This window comes from Bos javanicus, chromosome 3, assembly GCF_032452875.1.
Source record: "Bos javanicus breed banteng chromosome 3, ARS-OSU_banteng_1.0, whole genome shotgun sequence".
Taxonomy (NCBI): domain Eukaryota; kingdom Metazoa; phylum Chordata; class Mammalia; order Artiodactyla; family Bovidae; genus Bos; species Bos javanicus.
The window spans coordinates 43052548-43076058 of record NC_083870.1 but is presented as its reverse complement, the minus strand read 5'-3'; the positions used below and the strand labels follow the sequence as shown (position 1 = coordinate 43076058).

The following is a 23511-nucleotide window of genomic DNA, read 5'->3' as shown; positions in this document are numbered from 1 at the left end:
GTAAATGGAAAGATAGTCCACTCTCATGGATGTGAAAACTCAAGATGTCAGTTCTTCCCAGCTTGGTCTATAGATTCAATGCAATCCCAGTTGAAATCCCAGCAAGTGGTTTTGTGAATACTGACAACTAATTGTCAGGTTTACATGAAAATGCAAAAGACTCAGAATAGCCAACACAACATTGAAGCAGAAGAACAAAGTTGGACAACAGGTATAAACAAACATATGAAAAGAGATTCAGCAGCATGTCATTAGGAAATTACAAATTAAAACAGTGAGCTACCACTACACACTTATTAAAATGGCCCAAATCCAATCACGGACAATACCAAATGCTGACAAGTATGTAGAGCAATGGGAACTCTGATTCATTGCTGGTGTGACTACAAAATAGCACAGTCACTTTAGAAGACAGTTTGGTGATTTCTCAAAACACTAAGCAAATGCTTACCATATGATCCAGCAATCATACTCCTTGGTATTTACCTAAATGAGTTGGAAAATTATTTCCCCTCAGAAACCTGCATGTGAATGTTTAAGCAGCTTTCTTCATGATTTCCATAAACTGGAAGCCAGTAAGATGTCCCTCAGTAGGGGGGTTGATAAATAAACTGTGGTATATCCATACAATGGAATACTTGCTAAGTTGCTTCAGTCGTGTCCAACTCTGTGCGACGCCATAGATGGCAGCCCACCAGGCTCCCCCGTCCCTGGGATTCTCCAGGCAAGAACACTGGAGTGGGTTGCCATTTCCTTCTCCAACAATGGAATACTACTCAGCATTAAATAGAAATGAACTATCAAACCACAAAAAGATGGGAGGAAACTTAAGTGCATATGGCTAAGTGAAAGAAGCCAATCCCAGTAGGTGTAGTCCAAATACATGACATTTTTGAAAAGGCAAAATGATGGGCACGGTAAAATGCTCAATGTTTGCCAGTGGTTCACAGGAAAAGAGAAGGAATGATCAGGTAGAGTGCAGGGCATTTTTAGGAAAGTTAAATTATTCTGTAAGGTATTGTAATGGTAGGTACAAGTCACGATACTTTTGTCAAAATCCATTGAACTGTACAGTACCAAAACAAACTTTGATATAAACTCTGGACTATAGTTAATAATATTGGCTCATCAATTGTAATACATTTACTAGAGCTATATAAGAGAATAATAATAGGGGAAATTGTGTGTGTGTTTTTGTGTGTGTGTGTGTGTGTGCAGGCATAGAGGCCATATGAGAACTCAGTGTACATTTTGATCAATTTTTATGCAAACCTGAAACCTCTAAACAATAAAGTGCATTGATTAAAAAATTTTGAATTGAGAGTTGGCAGAGGACAAGACCAGGTGATTGGGAGGTGAACAAAGTTTGCGCTGCTGTGCTGTGCTTAGTTGCTCAGTTGTGTCCGGCTCTTTGCAACCCCATGGACTGATGTAGCCTGCCAGGCTCCTCTGTCCATGGGATTCTCCAGGCAAGAATACTGGGGTGGGTTGCCAGGCCCTTCTTCAGGAGATCTTCCCAACTTAGGGATCAAACACAAGTCTTCCACATTGTAGGTGGATTCTTTATTGTTTGCATTATCTAGAGGTTAATTAGCTCTGGAACTTTCTTGGAAACCAAAACACATGGGATTTGAATATGCTTTTCAAAATCTCATTGCAGATGGAAACTTTGGACACCTGGAGAAAGTATGACTAGAAGATGCTTTCTGAAGGAAGACAGAGTATTTGTAGAAGTGATGCATTCAGCTGACACTAACTCCTCTTTCCTCATAATCTCAGGTGATTGAGATGGCTAGTACTTGTGCCCAGGAAGTTGACCTGGCTGCCACCCACAGCCACCACAATTAATGCACCTCACCCTAGTGACTAATGACATTTCTCTAGTCCGGGGAGACTCCTTCCCCTGCAGGTACCACAATGCTGTTGGGCTCCTTTGAAGCTGGCCTCTGTCCTAATCCCCTCTTTTTAAACCCAGTACAAATTTCCCTAGAACTGGGGCAGAATGTTAAGATAACTCTAGTCAAGGGTGTTCCCAAGAGCCCCTGTCTTTTCTGAAATTCAACCACATTCCAGGAAATTCTTGTTATTGCCATCTTTTCCTCCCATCACCCATCCTCCAAAGTTTGGGTTTGTGCCTCCAGTACAAAGAGGATGCTATTTTTCTAGTAGCATTGAGGGATAGTTCATGTGAATTCACAGAAATTGCCCTTGGCCATTGAACTTTCTCATTTTACCTTTCTAGATGCTTCTGAGTCTCCCTTTCTCTCTATTATTTTTTGCTTCTGAGATTCTTTAAGATCCTGTTATGGATTTATTAGCCTTCAATTAACTTACACTCTTTTTGAATCAATGGCTCCCACTGTGCAGTTATAAACTCATTCAGCAATACAAATGGAAGTGTCATGATCTGGCTTTGATAAGCTTGGTTTACCTCTATGAATGTACCAAGCTAGGACTATCTTTCTATTTTGGACTTTCTCATGGGAGAATTTCTGATCCCTAAAAACCTGCCAGGGGTAAATTTAGAGGTGATCTATAGCAATATGACCAATGCTCCTAAAAACACAATTGATATTATGGACATATTTCCCACAGACTAGGAACCAGTATGTACAATACTGTGTTTATAAACTCACATATTTGTTTGAAATTCAAATATGCCTACAGAACCATGAAAGTATGAAGATGTAGGGTGACTTTTACGTGGCTGCAGATAGAATCGAACAATTAAGTGAAGCAGAAACAACCCAAACCCCGAGGCATGAGAGAGAAACATGAGGAAAGATGATGTAGAATAGTCATCAGAAGGAAAAGAGAAGGAGAGAGAGGTCTGGTGGTCCCAATAAAGCAGGCCAAGATTGCAGGGCCATGACGATCTGGAGACCAGGCTACCAGTCAGGTCCCAGGAGAGAAAAAGTACGAAAAAGAAGTGCTGTAAAAGCTGGGTAGCTTCTATATTAACCACCAGACTTTGTGTGAAGTATCTAGGCATCATGACTACATAATCTGAGGAAACCTCAGTCCTTAGGCTTATGGATTCTAGATTCGTGTTTCAGACTAATCTCGGGTGTTGCCTCCTAGATGCTGTGCTCCTCCTTTTCTTCACCCCTGCATGCTAGCCCTCACCCTTTCCTGAACCCCAGCTACCCACTGTTATCTCATGTCATAGCGAATATGTGTTTGCCTCTGTTTAAGAGGAAGAAAAAATGCTAAAGACAAATAGAATATAAATAGTTTCCCCTCTTTCATAAATCAGAGATTTGAAATGCAGACACATGGGCACGAAAATACTGCGCTGAAGAAAGACAGTAGGATTGCTTTGGTTCTGTGATTCTCTGGGCCCTTTCTCCAGAGATGGGGGAGATGATCCTGAGCCCCCTGTTTGTTTGGACATTAAAGATCCAGGGATATCTGCTGGACAGACTGTACTGGATTCTAGAACAAGACTGTCGAGGAAGCAAAGTTCTCACTTTAAAATAACATCTCTCTGGACAAGTGTCTCTCGACAGGGTGAAGGGCCTTGCATATTGGAATGAGACAAAAGGTAACTATGGGATTTTGAACTTTATTTCAAAAGAGAGCTTGTGGGTTCCAGGAAGTTGCTTGTTTAGTTTTCTTAAAATATTTTTGAAAGAAAACAATGGATAGTTTTTTATAAATTGATCAAGTTTTTACCAGGTTCTCAGTTACTATTCTCACTCGTGGGTAGTGTCTGGCATAATTGATTGATTAAAATTAGTGATTGCTGTGGGCTCTGGGCTCAAACTGTTTTTTCTTTCTCAATCACTTTTAATTATGCATAGAAACATTTCAATTAAGGTAATTGAAATGCTATTATAATCTGTGAAATCCTGAGCAAATTATTTGCATTTCTAAGTCCATTTCCTTCTTGTAAATTGGGGCTAAAGGAAATTTGAGGTGAGAAATAAATAAGCTCTTAAAGTGAAAACCTTAGAATGAACGAGGCAGTCAATAAATGTTAGTGACTTCCTTCCCCCATCTCAGATGTTTTAGTGAGCTTCTTGAATCCTTTCTCTTCGTAAAGACTTGTAAATAAGGATGACTTGAGGAATGTTTCCTACCAATCTGTTCTCATAAGAGAGAAAGATTTATTCCTTCAATGTTCACAGAGTGCTTTTCATGTGAAGGTGGATGCCGGCTGGTAGGGGAACGACGAAAGTCTACACTGCACATCCCACATCCTGAAGAAGCTTCTAGTGCCATGGAGAGTGGAGAGCAGGACATGATAGGCATTCTGTAAATAAGCAAATAATGTACACTCTGGGAGCCTGTGTGGGAAAAGTAGGGTTGTTTCTGGTTGGAGTGAGCATCATTTGGGGACAGAATGGAGCCAGAGTTGACTGAGTGCTAACCAAGTGCCAACAGGGTGAGACGACCTTGTACATGTTGTCATATGTAATCCACGTGGTAATCCTGTGAAGCATGGACTCACAGATCCATTTTATGGGTCAGAAAACTGAGGCTCTGAGATGATAAGGAACTTACCTGAAATTACCCAGTGAGTGAATGGTAGAGTTGGGACGCTAAGCCAGTTTTATTTTATCTGTTTGCTGTTTTCTCTAATCCATACTGCTTCAAGATACTGGGACAGATGATCATTCCATATCCATTCTTCATAGTGGATATGATAGGGATGCTAGAGGGGTCTTGCCTTCATAGGTGAGAAAAGAACAGGAGAAAATCATGGACAGGACAAGATAATCTCACTCCTGGTCATGGAATCTTCTCAAGGCACCACTGCCACGACGGAGACCCACCAAATAACTGGATCTATAATGCCTCTTAGTGGAGCAATCTAGAGCTTAAATAGGAAATGCCACCGATGAATTAAAAACAGAAAAGCAACATGAGGACACTTCCACCTGGCACGGTCACCTGAGAGCCCAGTCACACTTCTGGCTCTGCCATCCATGTCCTGCTGCTCAGAGAAGCCTCATGTGATTGTCCCCATGTATCTTGGCCACCCACTCTTTATAATCCTTTAGGCTTCTAGTGAAAGGGGCATTTAGGTTATTGTTTGTATGTGTTGTTTTTTTAAGAAATCGGGTTGGCTTTTCTCCTTGTTTAGACAGAGAGTCTCTCTGGACAATTTGGAGTATCTCCAGGAACACTAACCTTCTCTCAAGGGGGTTGCCCTGAAAAAGGAGAAATGCTTGCTCTTCAAAAATGACTCCTTAGGGAGGCTGTCAGCTGCTTCATTTTTGCACAGTCAGGGAAGTTTCATCCTCAGATAAGGGATTTGAGAAGAGTTGGCTGTGATTGCCTGAAAAACTCCCCAAGGACAAACGTCCAGAAGACAGTTGCCCCCACTACCCAGGGGCCAAGGTCTCCTTGTTTATTCCTCCTAGTAACTTTTCCTGCTTTCCTCTTCTATCTGTACCCATCTTATACCCGGTTTGGAGTCTGGAAGGAATCACAGCCCCTGGAACAACATCTGGAATGATCTATAGGGAATCAGTTTATAATGTGCCTTTTTCTTTCAGTCATTCATTAGTTCATTCATTATTTATTTATTCATCTGAGCAGAATTTTCTATTGTTAAGCAACACTTGTTACAGGATATCCTGTTTTTCTAACTACAAGTGGTGGAGAGGATGCTGACTTCCTTTGTTTTGTTCCTCTGAAGACCCTCTAAAGCAGGGTTTCTAAAGAATTACGTAGCTTGATAAACGGCACTTCTATTCTTCATCCGGTTGTCGGAGACTTCTTTCATTGAAAGTGAACCAGTTTTCCAGCTTAGACTTCCTTAAGGATCTGTGAACATTCAGACACAGAGAACCCAAAGCCTGTGCTCTGTGACAACCTAGAGGGGTGGGATGGAGGGGGAGGTGGGAGGGAGGTTCAAGAGAGAAGGGACTGATGGCTGATTCATGTTGATATATGGCAGAAACCAACACAATATTGTAAAGTAATTATCCTCCAACTAAAAAGAAAATTAAAATTAAAAAAAAGAGTATACGGCAAAAGACAACCAGTGGGTTTAGGCTCTTGTATGCTGGCTAGAATCCAAGTCCGTCCAGCACCCAACTAGGAATGGAGCCTTCCGCTCTGGCAAAGGCACACTCCCGAGGGTTGTGGTTTGGTCTGAAGATACAAGCCACTGGGTGTGTCTTTCTCATTCCCCACATCTCCATTAGTAAAATGGTAGCACCTTGTGGGGTTTACATGTTAACAAGAGTTTTGTTCTTAACTGTGTCCGATATGCATTGTCATGCGTCTCAAATGGTAAAGAATCTCCCTGCAGTGCAGGAGGCCTAGGTTCAATCCCTAGATCAGGAAGGTCCCCTGGAGAGGGGAATGGCTACCCACTCCAGTACTCTTGCCTGGATAATCCCATGGACAGAGGAACCTGGTAGGCTACAGTCCATGGGGTCACAGAGTCAGACACAACTGAGCGACTAACACTTTCACACTTTCAATGCATCGTCAGGGAGGATGGCAATATAAAGACGGTAAAGAACCTCATTATTAATGGTGTATCATATGTAAAAAGAACATCTGCTTATACCCTGAGGATATACTATGGAGATTTTTATACTCATTTATCAAACCAAATGTCAGCCAGAATACCATTTTGAAACAGAAGTGACTCAGTGCAGTGAGCAGGCCCCAGGCTAGATTTTGTGCTATTTGATGTCTCCCATCATTTTTGCCTTTTCCTCTCCCCAACTTTGACAGTCCCCTGTCTTCCCCCCTGGCACATCTCTCTTTCCTCTTCCATATCAAATCTCCTGTATCCAGAAATTATCCAAAACTTACTACCTTTTGGGGATAGAAATGATTCAATTTGATATTTCCCTGATGCGACTTTGAATGCAATAAAACAAAAAAATGAAGGCTTAAAATGCAGACTTTCCTATATGTGGGTACTGGATGGGAAGTTCTTTAACTGATGAGAGCTTCCTGGAGTCCCTGGCATGAAGTAGGTTTGGTAATCTAACCTCTGTTATTTGACTTCTCAGCAACATTTGACATATTAACAACTCCCTCTTTTATAAAACTCTCTCCTGTCTTGGGTTTTCTGTTACCATAATCAAAACAGTTTTTTTTTTTTTTTTTGCTGCACCTCATGGCATGTGGGATCTTAGTTCCCCAACTAGGAAGCAAACCTTCACCCACTGCCTTGGAAACAGAGTCTTAGCCACTTGACTCTCAGGGAAGTCCCTACTATCATACGTTATGGCTTCCCCCTTTCATTGTCTGAAGCATCTCAGATTCCTTTGATGGGTCCATCTCTAATCAAACTCTCCTCAGAGTCAGTCTCAGACCCTTTTTGTTCTTTCTCTCTGCTCTCCTCTAGGTTGGCTTGTCCATACTCATGGCTTTAAAAATCATCTTTGTGTAGATGACTGATTACATTTTTATATCCAGCCCCCTGAACTTTAGACTCATTCATTTACCAACTTAAGATAGCTAAATAAAAAACCTGGCCTTTTAACCTCTGAAACTTGTTTCACTGCTTTCCCAGTGTTCCTTGTCTAAATAAGTGATACAGCCCCAAAGCTATGACTTATGCTAGAAATTTTTAGAACCATCTTTGATTCCTCTCTTTTCCTCACTCCTTGTGTCCACTGCATCATCAAATCCTGTCAATTTTTTTACCAAGGTATATCTGAAACCCGTCAGCTTCTATTCACCTCCAGGGACACCATCCTGACTCATGCATCGTTATATCTCCCCATGGACCTCCCTGATGGTTCAGCAGTAAAGAACCTGCCTGCCAATGCAGGAGACAAGGGTTTGATCCCTGGGTCAGGAAGATCCCCTGGAGAAGGAAATGGCAACCCACTTCAGTATTCTTGCCTGGGAAATCCCATGGACAGAGGAACCTTGTGGGCTAGAGTCCATGGGGTCCCAAAGAATCAGGTATGACTTAGCAACTAAGCAACAACAACAGTCTCTCCCCTAGAATCCTGGAATAGCTCCCTAACCAATATCTCTGCCTCTTTTCTTGCCCTCTTCCCCATCTCACCAAATTATTATTCAACGAAACATGAAAACGTAGTTGTTAACAGTGAATACTCAGATGCGATTGTTTCCAGTGTACGGCAAAGTGATTCAGTTATATATTACATATATCTATTCTTTTTCAATTTCTTTTCCCATTTATGTTATTACATAATATTGAGTAGAGTCCCCTGTGTTATACAGTAGGTTCTTGTTGGTTATCCATTTTAAATATGGCAATGAGTACATGTTAATTCCAAGGTCCCTAACTATTCCTTCCCCATGGTAACCCTAAGTTCATTCTCTAAGTGTGTAAGTTTATTTCTGTTTTATAAAGAAGTTCATTTGTATCATCTCTTTTTAGATGTACTCCAATATAAAATAAAAAGTTAAAAAAGAGTGGATACTCAGGAATGGTATGATTTGGGTTTGAATCCTGGCTCTGCAGCTTACAAACTACAGGAACTCGGGCAATTTATTATTTTTTTTCTGTGCTGCAGTTGCTTCAGTTATAAAAGGATGATCCTAATAGCACCTACTGTACAGAGTTATGATGATTGAATCTTTTCCCCTTTTGAAGTGAGTAGAATTCTTATTGTTGTTCAGTCACTAAGTCATGTCCGACTCTGATCTGATGGACTGCAGTATGCCAGGCTGCGCTGTCCTTCACTATCTCCCAGAGTTTGCTCAGATTCATGTGTATTGAGAACTCATTAATATGTCAGTAAAATATGTCCCCCACACCCCCACCCATTCTTAAGATCCTTCAGCGGCTTCCTATGTACTTGATATAAAATTCAAGCTCCAGTGCACCCTGGCCCTGGCTCCACTCTGACCTCCTCTCAGTGCACTCTCTCCCTCCCTCACTGTGACCCAGACGCACAGTCTTCTCTGGGATCTCAGGCATGCCATGCTTTTTTTGCGACCTCAAGGGAATTTTCATTTCCCTCTGCCTAGAAACTTCAAGTGCCTGACTCCTTCCCCTACTTCAGGCCCAATCTCCGTGACACATCTTCTCAGCAGCTTCCTCTCGCCATGCTATTTAAGGTGGATTCCTTATCCACCTTATACCAAACACTTATTACAGTATTTGGTAATTTTATTTGTTTTTGTTTTCTCCCACCTCACCAACGTAAGCAGCTCTGTGAAGGCAGAACCATGACTTTCAAGTTCATTGTTGGATCAGTAGTGCCTGGCACATAGTAAGTGCTCAATAGTTACTGAATGAATGAAATGAACAACTGCTAAGCCAACACTGACCTTCAGTAGGAAGTCAGGTGTAAGCCAGAACCCAGGTTCTGCAGGATATATCAGATGATATACCTCTAAGTACTGGCCTCCCAACTTGCTTTGTTGTTCAATAAAGAAAACACTGCAGTGGAACTTCGTCAGCTAGTGAAGAAGGAGTCCCAGATATGGAGCCAGAGCTCTGGGCTCAGTCCAGGATCTGATATTAACTGGCTCTGTGACCTTGAACTGGCTCTATACATGCTCTATACATCTCAGAAACCCAGCCTCTTATTGGAGAATGAGAGTGATTGGAATGAACAACTCTTAAGATTCCTTCTAGCATACATATTCTGTTTTGGATGTCACGTTTTCTGCAGAGAACAGAAAACTGGTGCAGCATTTAGCATTCAAGGGGGAGATAAATCACACGCTGAGATTTAGAGAATCAAAGAATCATGAGTGAGTGCTTGGAAAGTTTCTCTTTGGGAGTATCTTATAATAAGTTGGTGCAACTTCATCCACTTGATAGTTATTTATTCATTACTGTGTATCCCCTGAGTCGTGCTCATTGTACCCTGTCTGGAAGCAGCTCCTCTCCATTTTCTTTGTTTCCATAGCTCACACACCCACCCACCCACCCACACCCACAAGCACACACACACACGTACACACACTCACTGACTCATGTACACACCCATCTTCTTTATTGCTAAGCTTTTTTCATTTTTGCCATCTAGCAAAATCTCTCTTCCATCACCTTATGAAGAAGAAACATCCCTAATTCCATCAGATAGAGACCACCAGCTCTACCTCCACCCAGAAAGGGAAGGCAGAGTCTCCATGTTTTCAACCAGCTCACCTGAAAGCCTTTGTGGGAGCCCTAGGTCTTGCCCAGGGCCTCCACAAATGTCTCCAGTCACTGCTTCTTCCCCATGCACTCAGTCACTTTTCCACAAGAACAACTATTTTCACAAGAACTATTTTTGACTGAATGAATAATTAATATTAATGCAATATTATTAAGATTAATATTGAAAGAATATAATTTTAATATATTTTTATAATATAATAGTACAATGTTTTATCTACTTTTAGGGATAATGGGATCTTCCAGGTTTTGTACAAAGGTAAGCTTCCATAAGTAAGGATCCATAAGGAGTTAAGTAGATCTACTTAAAAATTTCCTGTATACAATATTTTAAGTATACAATATTGCATTGTTTAAATATAGTCTCCATGCTGTACATTAGATCCTCAGAACTTACTCATTAAAAACAGATAAGCCTCTCTGTATCATCTTTTATTGCTTAAATTCTACCAGTTTTTGAAGGACACATTCACTTGCTGCCTCCACCCTAACTTTTCTTCATCCCTTTGTTAGGAAGCACTCTGCCCTTTCTTTGGGCTCCTGTAACATTTCATTCATTCATTTATTCATCTAGTCAACAAATATATACTATGTGTAGACAATAATCTCTGCTCTCATGATGGTTATAATCTAGTGGGGGATACAAAAATGAATACATATATATTATGTTATGCTCAGTTGTGTCTGACTCTTTGCCACCCCATGGACTGTAGCCTGCCAGGTCAGTTCAGTCCAGTTCAGTCGCTCATTCATGTCCGACTCTTTGTGACCCCATGAATCGCAGCACGCCAGGCCTCCCTGTCCATCACCAACTCCCGAAGTTCACCCAGACTCACATCCATCGAGTCAGTGATACCATCCAGCCATCTCATCCTCTGTCGTCCCCTTCTCCTCCTGCCCCCAATCCCTCCCAGCATCAGACTCTTTTCCAATGAGTCAACTCTTCGCATGAGGTGGCCAAAGTACTGGAGTTTCAGCTTTAGCATCATTCCTTCCAAAGAAATCCCAGGATGGACTGGTTGGATCTCCTTGCAGTCCAAGGGACTCTCAAGAATCTTCTCCAACACCACAGTTCAAAAGCATCAATTCTTTGGTGCTCAGCCTTCTTCACAGTCCAACTCTCACATCCATACATGACCACAGGAAAAACCATAGCCTGGACTAGACGAACTTTTGTTGGTAAAGTAATGTCTCTGCTTTTGAATATGCTATCTAGGTTGGTCATAACTTTCCTTCCAAGGAGTAAGCGTCTTTTAATTTCATGGCTGCAATCACCATCTGCAGTGATTTTGGAGCCCCCCAAAATAAAGTCTGACACTGTTTCCACTGTTTCCCCATCTATTTCCCATGAAGTGATGGGACCAGATGCCATGATCTTCGTTTTCTGAATGTTGAGCTTTAAGCCAACTTTTTCACTCTCCACTTTCACTTTCATCAAGAGGCTTTTTAGTTCCTCTTCACTTTCTGCCATAAGGGTGGTGTCATCTGCATATCTGAGGTTATTGATATTTCTCATGGCAATCTTGATTCCAGCTTGTGTTTCTTCCAGTCCAGCGTTTCTCATTATGTACTCTGCATATAAGTTAAATAAGCAGGTTTCCTATTTGGAACCAGTCTGTTGTTCCCTGTCCAGTTCTAACTGTTGCTTCCTGACCTGCATACAGATTTCTCAAGAGGCAGATCAGGTGCTCTGGTATTCCCATCTCTTTCAGAATTTTCCACAGTTTATTGTGATCCATACAGTCAAAGGCTTTGGCATAGTCAATAAAGCAGAAATAGATGTTTTTCTGGAACTCTCTTGCTTTTCCCATGATCCAGTGGATGTTGGCAATTTGATCTCTGGTTCCTCTGCCTTTTCTAAAACCAGCTTGAACATCAGGAAGTTCATGGTTCACGTATTGCTGAAGCCTGGCTTGGAGAATTTTGAGCATTACTTTACTAGCGTGTGAGATGAGTGCAATTGTGCGGTAGTTTGAGCATTCTTTGGCATTGCCTTTCTTTGGGATCAGATGGAGATAAATGTCATGGGAAAAAGGAGATACGAAAAGGGTATAGAGAGGTCCAGTGTTGGGGTGAGAATGGTGTCAATTTTGAGTAGAATGGCTAATGGGGAGATGATCTTCAACCAGAGACCTGCTGGAAGTAGGGGAGTAAGCCAGGAGGGTGCTCCAGAGGAGGAAATGACAAGTGGAAGGTCGTGCCAGGAGAGGTGTGAATGACAGAGTCTAACAGGTGAAGAGAGCAGATGCGTGATGGTGGGGGGATGGGCTGCATATCCTATAGCTATTTAAGGATTTGGCTTTTACTCAGAGAGTGATCAGAAGCCATTAACAGGGTTTGAGGAGAGAAGTGATGTTATCTGACTTAAATTTTGAAAGGATTGTTTTGGCTGCAAGGCTTCAAATAGGCTGGGATGAAAGTAAGAGTACTGTCAAAAGGATAAGACATTAGTGGTAATGGTGGAAGTGATGAGATCCAGTTAAATTCTGCAAATGTTTTGAAAGTAGATAGGTAGGAAAATACACTCAGATGTGGAGTATTAGAGAAAGATAGGAAAGATGGCAACCCACTCCAGTGTTCTTGCTTGGAGAATCCCAGAGACAGGGGAGCCTGGTTGGCTGCCGTCTATGGGGTCGCACAGAGTCGGACACGACTGAAGCGACTTAGCAGCAGCAGCAGCAGTAGCAGGAAAGATAGGGAAGGGAGTAGGTTTGGGGAAGATTAGAAGTTTAGTTGTGGACATGTTACTACAGAGGTTTCTCAGTGGTATTTAGGTCTAGATTTGGAGTAGGGAGTTGTATTTATGAGACTGGAGCAATTGGAGAAGTCCAGGCCGAAGATGTAAAAAGTCATTTGTGTATACTGCTACTGCTACTGCTAAGTCACTTCAGTCGTGTCCGACTCTGTGCGACCCCATAGATGGCAGCCCACCAGGCTCCCCTGTCTCTGGGATTCTCCAGGCAAGAACACTGGAGTGGGTTGCCATTTCCTTCTCCAGTGCATGAAAGTGAAAACTGAAAGTGAAGTCGCTCAGTAGTGTCCAACTCCTAGCGACCCCATGGACTGCAGCCTACCAGGCTCCTCCGTCCATGGGATTTTCCAGGCAAGAGTACTGGAGTGGGTTGCCATTGCATTCTCCCATTTGTGTATAAGTGATGTTTAAAGATCAAGACACTATCAGAAATTGATGCTTTTATCTGTGGCCCCTTTAAGCATGCTTTCTATATTTTATTATTAGTTGTAAATTTTCTCTCATCCATCATTAGATTATTTTCTTGGGGATAGATCCTCTGTGTGAACTCTCACAGAGCCTAGCCCAGAACCTAGCTCCAGGCAGATCTTAGTAAATGATTTCAGTTAATAGTGCAAGACAGCATGATTAGGAGTTTAAATTGTGGTAGAGTTAATGCTAAAGATTTCAACAAATGATGTGCTGAACATGGTCTGGGACGGTCTGGCCCAGAACATAATAATATAAGGAAAGCAAAGGAACCGGATAACAGGAGCAGAGACGGGAGAAAAGATCTAAGGGTTAGGGGAACATGAAAATGAGACTTGTTCTGGTTCTACAAAGATTATGTTAATTTAAGCAGAGACACCAAATCTGGAATTTGGAGACAGAGGATGAGATGGTTGGATGGCATCATCGATTCAATGGACATGAGTTTGAGCAAACTCCAGGAGATAGTGAAGGACAGGGAAGTCTAGCGTGCTGCAGTTCTTAGAGCTGCAAAGAGTCAGACACAACTGAGCATCTGAACAGCAACAATCAAAGACTGAACATTTGGCCCCCTTCCTCAAATTCATATGCTGAGAAGTAATCCCCAGTGTGATGGTATTTGGAAGTGGGACTTTGGAAGGTGATTAGGTCAGGAGAGTAAAGTCTTCAAGAATGGATTAGTGCCCTTGTAGAAGAGACTCCAGAGCTCCCGTGCCCTCTTTCCGCCATGTGTGGACACAGTGAGAAGGCAGCCATCTCTGAACCAGAAGGCGGGTTCCCAGACACCAGATCTGCTAGAACATTGACTGTGGACTTCCCAGCTTCCAGAATTGTGAGGAATAAATGTCTGCTGTTGAAACCACCCAGTCTATGGTATTTTTGTTAGAGCAGTTGAATGGACTAAAGTGATAAGAATAAGAGGAGGATTGAGGAAGGGGATGGCTTAAAGTGGTGATTCTCAAATGTGATCCTTCTTGGAGGGCTTGTTATTAATAACACACAAATTGCTGGCCCCATTCCCAGAATTTCTGACTTGGTTGGTCTGGAGCAGGGAGGACAATCTGTAATTCTAACAAATTTCTAGTGCTATTGTTGTTGCTCCTTTGAAGTCTGCATTTTGAGACTCACTGGCTTAGAAATAAGACAGTCTTTCTTTTCTTTTCCTTTTTAAAAAGTCAATAATATGATTATTAATCACCTGTAAAAGAGCAATAACTAGAAAATTATCTTTTCATAAGTCATTAAACCTAATTTTTATACACAGTGGGGTTATAACAGGGCAATGTTAGTTGGTTCATTTTATATTCAGTTTCCAAAGAAGTTAACTGACATTTAATAGTTTGGTAATTGATCTATGTCATCTTATATTGTTGGTATAACCTTTGATGAAGAAAAGGAAAGTATTTCTGAAAGCTCAAGGCACCTTCAGTCCCCCCCGCCACCAGTTTTACTGAGATATAATTGACATACAGCAGTGACTGTATTTAGGTTGTACAGCATAAATTACATATATTGTGAATAATTCCTACAAAAAGTTTAGTAAACATTCATCATCTTATGTAGACACAAAATTTTTTTTTCTTGTGATGAGAACTCTTAGGAGTTACTTAACAATTTTCACATATATCATATATTGATAGCTATAATCATCCTGTACATTATGTCCCTAGAAATATTTATAACTGGAAATTTGTATCTTTTACCACTTTTATCTAATTTCTTCTCCCTTCATCATCTTCAATGTTTAATTTCTGTCACTTGGGAATGAAAACTAGGTCATTGTAAATTCATGAAAGTTTTCATAAGATTATATCAAAAGTCTCCAGGGATAGCTCATGTAACTGGAAAACATGGGCATTTTAAAATAAGTTGGCAACATATACTTTGCAAAAACATACATAACAAAATCATATTATGATTTGTTAAGTACTCTTAGTACTCTTGCCTGGAAAATCCCATGGGCGGAGAAGCCTGGTGGGCTGTAGTCCATGGGGTCGCTAAGAGTAGGACACGACTTAGTGACTTCACTTTCACTTTTCACTTTCATGCATTGGAGAAGGAAATGGCAACCCACTCCAGTGTTCTTGCCTGGAGAATCCCAGGGACGGGGGAGCCTGGTGGGCTGCCGTCTATGGGGTCGCACAGAGTCGGACATGACTAAAGCGACAGCAGCAGCAGCTTCTCGAACTTTTGGCCTTTTAGGTTTTTATTTCAGTCTTACAGATTGCGTCACTTTTTAAACAAGTCAATTATTTTTGCTGGCTGTACTCAGTACCACCTCCAACTCTCAACAGACTTTCCTTTAAGCACTGGGACAAGACATGGCATACCTGGCAGCAACATACATCCTGAGATGTGAGGTTATAGAATTGCAGAGCTTGAAGAGAATACAGATTATTATCGAGTCCAAGGCCCTTCCTTTACATATTTATTTATTTAATAATTATTTATTGAGATCGTGATATGTTCCCAATGCTAAGATAGATGTTGGGGATATAACAATTATAGTAGTAACCATGCCATTTAATATTTATACTTCCTGTGTACTACACATATTCCGAAGTTTTACATCTTTTACTTTTTCAATAACCACAAGAAGCCGATGCAGTAGTACTCTATCTCTGAAAGTCAGGGGTAGTCAAACTATGTCCTATGGCCTATTTTTGTAGGGCCCATGAGTTAAGAATGGTTTTTACATTTTTTCAGTTCAGTTCAGTCGCTCAGTCATGTCTGACTCCGCGACCCCACGAATTGCAGCACACCAGGCCTCCTGTCCATCACCAACTCCCAGAGTTCACCCAAACCTATGTCCATTGAGTTGGTGATGCCATGCAGCCATCTCATCCTCTGTCATTCCCTTTTCCTCCTGCCCATAATCCCTCCCAGCATCAGAGTCTTTTCCAATGACTCAACTCTTCGCATGAGGTGGCCAAAGTATTGGAGTTTCAGCTTTAGTATCAGTCCTTCCAAAGAACACCCAGGACTGATCTCCTTTAGAATGGACTGGTTGGATCTCCTTGCAGTCCAAAGGACTCTCAAGAGTCTTCTCCAACACCACAGTTCAAAAGCATCAATTCTTCGGCGCTCAGCTTTCTTCACAGTCCAACTCTCACATCCATACATGACCACAGGAAAAACCATAGCCTTGACTAGATGGACCTTTGTTGGCAAAGGAGTGTCCCTACTTTTGAATATGCTATCTAGGTTGGTGATAACTTTCCTTCCAAGGAGTAAGCGTCTTTTAATTTCATGGCTGCAGTCACCATCTGCAGTGATTTTGGAGCCCAAAATATAAAGTCTGACACTGTTTCCACTGTTTCCCCATCTATTTCCCATGAAGTGGTGGGACCAGATACCATGATCTTCATTTTCTGAATGTTGAGCTTTAAGCCAACTTTTTCACTCTCCACTTTCACCTTCATCGTGAGGCTCTTAAGTTCCTTTTCACTTTCTGCCATAAGGGTGGTGTCATCTGCATATCTGAGGTTATTGATATTTCTCCTGGCAATCTTGATTCCAGCTTGTGCTTCATCCAGCCCAGCGTTTCTCATGATGTACTCTGCATATAAGTTAAATAAGCAGGGTGACAATATACAGCCTTGACATACTCCTTTCCCTATTTGGAACCAGTCTGTTGTTCCATGTCCAGTTCTAACTGTTGCTTCCTCACCTGCATATGGGTTTCTCAAGAGGCAGGTCAGGTAGTCTGGTATTCCCATCTCTTTCAGAATTTTCCACAGTTTATTGTGATCCACACAGTCAAAGGCTTTGGCATAGTCAATAAAGCAGAAATAGATGTTTTTCTGGAACTCTCTTACTTTTCCCATGATCCAGCGGATGTTGACAATTTGACCTCTGGTTCCTCTGCCTTTTCTAAAACCAGCTTGAACATCTGGAAGTTCACAGTTCACGTATTGCTGAAGCCTGGCTTGGAGAATTTTGAGCATTACTTTACTAGCGTGTGAGATGAGTGCAATTGTGCGGTAGTTTGAGCATTCTTTGGCATTGCCTTTCTTTTGGATTGGAATGAAAACTGACCTTTTCCAGTCCTGTGGCCACTGCTGAGTTTTCCAAATTTTCTGGCATATTGAGTACAGCACTTTCACAGTGTCATCTTCCAGGATTTGAAATTGCTCAACTGGAATTCCCTCACCTCCACTAGCTTTGTTCATAGTGATGCTTTCTAAGGCCCACTTAACTTCCCATTCCAGGATGTCTAGCTCTAGGTGAGTGATCACACCATCGTGATTATTTTGGTCGTGAAGATCTTTTTTGTACATTTTTTAGAACACTATACATACATTTTTTAGAACACTGTAAATAAAAGTGAGATGGAAGAATAAAATGCTACAGAAACTGTATTTGGCTTTGCAAAACCTAAAGCATTTACCATCTGGCCCTTTATCGAGAACTTTTACCGAGTCCTGTTAGAGATAAGGATCCTGAGTCAAAAGGAAGTGCATTGTACACAGCCAGTCTGTCTCTGGGGAAGACAAACTATTTCTGAATTGGTCACAATTAAGGCCCAGAGAGGTTAAAGAGACTTTTCCAAGTTGTATGGTCAGTTACTGGCAGTGCTGGGACTTTATGCCAAGATTTTCAGTTCAGTGTCATTTCTGATACATTTCTTAATACTTCCTTAGACTAGACCTTATAAATCATCAGTTTTCAACATTTCAAATACTTTAATTTCTTCTCTGATTTACCCAATGCAAAGTTATCTAATGAGGAGAACTCCAAGACAACTCAAACTCATTTTGGGATAGATTTAGTGCTTAGACATTCGTCAACAGATATCTGGACAGCTGATGTCCTTCATCTGAACGTTATCTTATGTTCTGGCCAGGCTTGTGCTGCTATGAAGAAGATGTAGCTCTAACTGCCTGGTTAAGTCTGAAAGCTTTTCCATGCTGACATCTTGTATTTTCTTCTCTCTCTTTTTCCTTCTATTGACTCTGCTACCACATGGTTCTGTAACAAGTTTTAGTTTCCATTTCTTAGGTTAAAATTATTTCTTGTGATAAGCTGAAAACTGTAAATAGAATGGATGATATACTTTGACGAGCTTCAAAGTAAACGTGGGGGACAGAGAGATGCTTAGGGCAGTACTCCATTACCAAAAGGAGTCTCTATACCAAAAACGTAAGTTCTTCATGTGCCTTAAAGAGAAATCAGCCAGGTCACATGTCTCTGCCCACATCTGGCATTACAATATCCTTGTTCATTGCTAAGGGAAATGCCATTTCATTTGGGCTCAGGAAACAGGATGCAATCATCAGTAACTGATTAGTACAGATACTCACTTTAGATATGGGTAGCCAAGAATCAAAACCATGGGAGGAGAAACTAGCATCATGAAGGAGAAGCTTCAAAATGGGGAAAAAATAGAGAATTTAATAAAATTCTGTTTATCTTCAGAAAGACTTGAGAAGCTCTTAGACTTACAAAATAAGAGTAATTTCTATGAAAAAAGAGACAATTAGAGATCACAAAGGAGTTTTAGGAAATTAATAACTTGATTTGGAAAATATCCCATACCTCTCCTTAAAAAAGTTGAATACAGTAGCTGACAACTGAATTTGCAGTGAAGAACAGGTCTAGCCAGTAGAAATACAACACAAGCCACATATACAATTTAAATTTTTCCAGTAGCCATCTTATGAAAGTGAAAAATAGGTGCAATTAACTTTAATGATATGTTTTATTTAACTCAAAATATTATCATTTCAAATGTAATTGATATCAAAAATTATTTACATAATATTTGCATTCTTGTTTCTTTTCAAAATGTTTGAGTGCCTGGTGTGTGTGTTATATTTACAGCACATCTCATTCAGGACCAGTCATGTTTCCAGCACCTGCAGCTGGTGGTTACCATATTAGCATAGATCTAGGAGGTGGAATTGAGGGAATTATCCCAGAACAGAGTAAAAATGGGAGAGAAAAATTAAGCACCAAGAGGGAGAGATATTCAACCAGGGATGAAAGAAGACAGGAAGAGTTAGAAGCTGCTGTAGAAGTTTAAGTGAGACATGAAGTTTGTTGACAGAAGAGGATGGCAGATGTGTAGTTCTTAGTTTCTGTCTTGAGCATTTTGTGAGCAAAAGTTCTTTGTTTTGAGGGTATACAACACAGAACATAGCCCCAGATTTGAACTAGAGATACAGTCCAGTGTTCTGCTAAGCCAGTCTTTCTAGTACCACATGGTAAGACATCTTTTGGACACAGGAAACCTTCCTTCTTACTATCATTTACTGCAATCTGAAAAATAACTTGGATATTTTATAAGTTATACTAGCAAAGAAAAGGGAGAGAAACTTGTCTTACTGTGACGACACAGTTATTTTTGTCAGTTTGCAAAGAGCATGAAAGCAAAGCACCAGAAACAGCAGTGACTGATGAAGGGAGAGCTCAGAACTTGATTCCAATGTTCTTTTATCAGGCACTGGGAATTCCCCCCTTCTCCTGCTCTCCCGTCTAGCACTTTTCAGGCAGTAAGTGCTTCCAGCATCTTTTAAACTATGGAAAATATGAAGCCTGAAGACCAAAATAATAATGTTCATTTCAGTTCTTTACATAGTGCCTGCTTCTCAGAAACTAGTTAAGGTTAAAAGAGGTCGATTCTTTAAAGTTCAGGGATAGGACAATCCTACCTTTGTTCTTTTTAAAAGCAAAGCACTGGTAAATTTGTGTTTATTATCTGAATGTTCTTTATAATCAGAATGTACAGAGGTGCAAACCAACACGTGCCTAATGTTATACAGTTTAGCACATGCTTTTCATATATAATCTCATCTAGTCTTCATAATTGTCCTACAAAGTAGGAGTTACCATCAGTTTTTTAAAAGGTAAAGAAGTATATTTTGGAAGACTCACTAACATGAGGTAATGTATATGAAGTGCTTAACAGAATGACTGGCACATAATACATATTGAAAACTATCTAATAATACTAATGGTAATGATAATTAATAATACTAATAATAATGATATTAACTTGCTCAATGTCACATAAGTGGTCGAGATTTGAACTCAGGAATTCCTGATAATTTTATGAGCAAATTAACTTGTCAAAGTGAATCTATCTTTATTCATTTTTTAAAAAAGTATACAAGTAATGTACTTACACAGAGTTTGATAGAGAAAAATAAGTCACTCACCCATAATTCTACCATTTCAATATAATAGGTATTATCATACAAAATGATTTTAGATTTATGAAGGCTCCTTTTAAAAAGCATTACTGATGCTTTAATTTGTTTTCTTCTTCCTAGAACCTTTATATATATATATTTTTTTTTCAGAGTAGGAAAAAAAAAACCACACTGGTTTTCCTCTTTTTCTTTCAATGGCATTAAAGTGTCTACATTGCACATCTAATAATTCTAAGTAGGAACTACTTTGGATATTAACCCTCCTTTAGACATTGGTTTGCAAATATTTCTCCTATTTCATAAGTTGCCTTTTCACTTGGCTGATTGTTTTCTTTGCATGCAGAAGCCTTTCGGATTGGTGTGCTCAGTTGCTCACTCAGTTGTCTGACTCTTTGCAGCCCATTGGAACCGTAGCCCACCAGGCTCTTCTGCCAATGGAATTTTCCAGGCAAGAATACTGGAGTGGGTTGCCATGCTCTCCTCCAGGGGATCTATCTGACCTAGGAATGGAAGCCGCATCTCTTGTGTCTCCTGCATTGGCAAGCGGATTCTTTATCACTAGCAGCACCTGGGAAATCCTTTAGATTGATGCTGTACTTTTTTTTTTCCTTTCCTGTTCCACTGATCTGTGAGTCTGTTTTTATTCCACTACCACGCTTTTTTTGGTTATTGTAGTTGTGTAATATAGTTTGAAATCAAGAGGTGTGATGCCTCTTTTTTCTCAAGTTTGCTTTGGCAATTTGGGGTCTTTTGTTGTTTCGTCTGAATTTTAGGATTTCCCCCCCTTTTTTTAGAGAAAAATGCTGTTGGAGTTTTGATAGAGATCACCTAAATCTCTGGATCTCTTTGGGTAGTACAGACATTTTAACAATATTTATCCTTCCAATCCATGAATATGGAATGTCTTTCCATTTCTTTGTGTCCTCTTCAATTTGTTTCATCAATGTCTTATAATTTTCAGTGTACAGGTCTTTTACAATAGCAAAACCCAAATGAACTGATTTAAAAGTGGGCAAATGATATGAATAGACATTTTCCCAAAGATTTTCCAAACAGATATATAGAAAGGTGCTCAACATCACTAATGATTAGATAAATGCAAATCAAATCCACAAGGAGATATTACCTGACACTTGTTAGGATGGCTATTCTCAAAAAGACAAGAGAGATGTGTAGCTGACAGTATGGAAAAAAAGAAGTCTTCTAGACTGTTGATGAGAATGTAAATTGGTTCAGCCACTATAGGAAACAGCATGGAGATTTTTAAGAATAAATGAAAAATAGAATAAACATATGGCCTAGCAATCCCACTATTGGGTATATATCCAAAGGAATTCAAACCAGGATCAGAGATATTGGACTCCCTTGCTCATTATAACATTATTCACAATAGCCACAATTTGAAACAACCTGCAACCTAAGTGTCTGTTCACAAACGAATAAGATAATATGGTATATATACATACTGGAATGTTATTCAGCCATAAAAAGGAAAGAAATCCTACCATTTGTGACAACAAGGATAAACCTAGAAGACTTTGTACTCCTGCTCAGTCACTTAGTCATTTCTGGCAAGAATACTGAAGTGGGTTTTCATTTCCTCTTCCAGGGGATCTTCCTCACCCAGGGATCGAAACTGCATCTCTTGTGTTGCCTGCATTGGCAGGCAGATTCTTTACCACCAAGCCATCTAAGAATCCCCAGAAGACATCATGTTAAGTAAGTCAGACAGAGAAAGACAAATACTGTATGATTTTACTTATATACAGAATCTAAAAAAGTCAAACTCATAGAACCATAGTAGAATAGTGGTTACCAGGGACTGGAGGGTGGGAAAAATGAGGAAATGTTGATCAAAGGGTATAGACTTTCACTTATAAAAGGAATAAATCCTGAGGACATAATGTACAGCATACTGCTACTGCTAAGTCACTTCAGTTGTGTCCGACTCTGTGTGACCCCATAGACGGCAGCCCACCAGGCTCCCCCATCCCTGGGATTCTCCAGGCAAGAACACCGGAGTGGGTTGCCATTTCCTTCTCCAGGGCATGAAAGTGAAAAGTGAAAGTGAAGTCGCTCAGTCGTGTCCGACTCTTAGCGACCCCATGGACTGCAGCCTACCAGGCTCCTCCTTCCATGGGATTTTCCAGGCAAGAGTACTGGAGTGGGGTGCCATTGCCTTCTCCAAATGTACAGCATAGTGACCAGTTAATAATACCGTATTTTGTACTTGGAATTTGCTAATGGAGTAGATCTTAAGTATTCTCACCATAGCAAATAAACAAATAAATAAAAATGGTACTTTGTGAAGTGGTAAATATGTTAATTAATTTAATTTTGGTAATTATGAATACATATGCCAAACTATCACATTGTATACCTTAAATATATATAATTTTTGTCAATTATACCTCAATAAAGCCAGAAAATTTTTTTAAAAAATTATAAAACATGGCTCCTCTCCCCCCCTGCCCCAAAATGAGAATTAATATTGTGGATCAGTAATGGTTCAGGGAAAAGTTTGTAATTATAAAGATAAAATGTAAAAATGGTAGTAGTTGTGGTTACAGAAACACCTAAAACTTAAGTTAATTGAACTGTGAAATTAATTTATCTGGCAGAGTTGAATACATTTTATAATGGACAAGTTATCCTTTCCATCTGTTCTTTGTTTAGAATCATATTGCCACAATGGGTGTTGGGAAGAGATGTTTATCAGTTTTTTTGCCCTCTTACACACCATCTCAAGGTAAGCAAAAGTTCACTCATACCTTTTACTTCCTACCCCCTACCCCCAAGTCATCTCTTAGAATTGATTGAAAATAACTTTATCTAATTTTTAACAATAAGCATTAAAAATACAATTAGAAATTTAATGAAAATGTGACTTTTCTAACCTCTATTAGTTGGTTTTCTAAACTCCAGGAGCTTTTAGCTCATCAAAGACAATAAACCTGCTCATGAGACTTCCCAGAAAAATACATAATTTAATAAGCACTATACAACTGCCATCTTTCCTCAATATTTCTTCTTATACTTCTGCAACAGCTTCCCATAAAATTATTTTGTCT

At 40.2% G+C, this 23511-nt stretch overlaps 1 long non-coding RNA gene across 1 annotated transcript; it reads left to right on the top strand.

Annotated features, from left to right (window-relative positions):
* Positions 1–3374: 3374 nt before the first annotated feature.
* On the top strand, positions 3375–23328 carry LOC133245318 (uncharacterized). The gene is made up of 3 exons (XR_009735635.1): positions 3375–3544; positions 22050–22159; positions 23117–23328. It is a non-coding gene; the product is annotated as an uncharacterized LOC133245318 (long non-coding RNA).
* Positions 23329–23511: the final 183 nt, after the last annotated feature.